General features: G+C 29.0%; 1 non-coding gene across 1 annotated transcript; it reads right to left on the bottom strand.

Moving 5' to 3' along the window:
- Window positions 1-462: 462 nt before the first annotated feature.
- On the bottom strand, window positions 463-592 carry LOC131854572 (small nucleolar RNA SNORA16B/SNORA16A family). Its single transcript, XR_009358062.1, has one exon. It is a non-coding gene; the product is annotated as a small nucleolar RNA SNORA16B/SNORA16A family (small nucleolar RNA).
- Between the last annotated feature and the right edge of the window lie 1,738 nt (window positions 593-2,330).

A 2,330-nucleotide genomic window follows, 5' to 3' on the forward strand; every position in this document is an offset into this window, starting at 1 on the left:
TATATATAATATATAAATTACGGTTTTGGTGAAAATATCTAAGTATTTATATCAGTTGTCCAGTACCCATAATACAAGCTCTGCTTAGCTTGATACTGTTATTATTGTAAGAAAACACATACCCCACTAGATACATTATTTTTGTTTAACAAATTGTCCGTACCTATATTATCCCAATGTACTTACACCTATTATGAATTTTAGGTTTTTCAACATAGCAATTTAGACTCTGGTTTCTGCAGTATAGGCCCAGCATAGTACTGATTTTTAAATACATATATCATTACACTTAAAAATGGTTGTTCTGTAATCTTACCATAACGGTGAGATTAATAATATTTAACCGATAAATAATAATTAACCAATACGGTACATATATATGATATTATATCCAGAGATAAACTTTCTTTATTAGTTCACTACTAGGAATATTTGAAGATACAATCCCTAAAGTACCGAAAAAAGTGTGGGCCCCATTGGCAATACGTTGAAGACACAAGTCTAAACCGCGACCGTAGGGGACCGGGTTCCATTTCGGCCCTGATTTGACTAACATATTCAAAGAAAATACGTAGCTTCGATACAGGCCGGCGCTGGGATTTGAACTCGCAACCCGAGCATGAATGCAGACGTAGCACCGTTAGACCACGACAAGCATTGTACTTCTATTGAAATTAGTGGTCATGTTCTTGTATCATAAAGGTTTTATATGTCATAAATATTTAAGCATTTTTTTATTAAATACTAGCTGATACGGCAAACGTTGTTTTGCCATATAAATTAAAGTAGGTACTATATACAGTTATATATCGCTATTAAAAATAAGGGTTGATGGTAGAGAGGTGATACTTTATATAATAATTAAAGTATTTGTGGCTACGCTTAACATTTAGGGATACAAAAAATAGATAACAACCTATTCCCAGACCTACTGAGAAGAATACATAAAAAATTTCATCAAAATTGGTTAAGCCGTTTCAGAGAAGTATATATATAGCAACTAACACTGTGACACTTGAGAGAATTTTATATATTATAAGATTTATTTCAATGCAAAGGACTTGAAAAAATCTGTTGCTGGCACTTTTTGAACCGATTTTGATGTATTTTAAAATCATCTGTTTTTTCTTTAACAAATTCTTCGATCATTCTGATCTTTACATAGTAAGATATTGTACAATTGTTATTACATTGTAAATAGAATATATAAAATAGTGACCGGAGGTGTTTTATATTTCATACTTAATGTTGTTTGTTGTCTGTCACAATCTTTATTCAACACAAGGTTCTATATACAAAAATATATAATACAATTCTTAATAGTAAAAAAACATTTTAAATATGAGATATAATGGCTATATGGCCAGTACGTCAACAACACTTAATTTGTTTTAATGTTCTATTTAGAACCTTAAAACAAATAAAGTATAAAATTTCGACAGCCATTCGTGAAATGTACCTCTTCGACACTAATTTATGATAATAATATGCCAATTACAGAATTGACAGAAGGAACATTGCGTCATTGTATAATTGTAAAACTATTTTAAGCGGCCCTTTTTGTGAATTCTCTTAGATAACTGTCAATTAGATGAATTGCAAATACATGCATTACTATGATTACGTTAGGAAAATTTTAACAGACAAATTTAGACCCCAAGGACAATGCTTGTGATCGCAAATAGCCAATAAAAGCACTTAAAATGAAATTATAACATTCAAATATGGAACATTGATATTGTTTTGTTTTCCTTTTATAATTTTTTTCTCTTCTCGAATATTCCGCGTCACTATCAAATAGATACAGTGTATAATCAATTTTAAGCATTTTGTATTTAAAAATAAAATTACAAAATTCAAATATGGAAATTCACCCATTGCACATTGATATTGATTTGTTTTATTTTTAAACATTTTTGTTTACTTATCGAGCATTCCGTCACAATTAAATTAAGCGTATATGTAATCAAATCTAAACATTTCTAATTTCATAGCCAAATAGTAATGAATTTAAAAATAAAATTATATAATTCAAATATAGAACGTTACCCATGGCACATTGATATTGTTTTGTTTCTCTCGTCATACATTTTTTCACGTCTTCTTGAATATTCCTACCTTCCTTACTATTATATTCAGTGTATAAATTCTATACATTTTTTATTTCATTATTATAATAAGATAAACATACTAATATTCCTCCGGCAAACAGACGACACTATTTTTAGACAAATATTACTAGTTGCAATAGAATTATCATCTTTAACCTTTTCTAAATCACTACTACATGTGGCTTCGTTTGTTTTTTTTATCTATAAATCTAAAAGACA

Source organism: Achroia grisella, unplaced genomic scaffold (genome assembly GCF_030625045.1).
Source record: "Achroia grisella isolate CSIRO2021 unplaced genomic scaffold, CSIRO_AGI_Agris_v1 utg1239, whole genome shotgun sequence".
NCBI lineage: Eukaryota > Metazoa > Arthropoda > Insecta > Lepidoptera > Pyralidae > Achroia > Achroia grisella.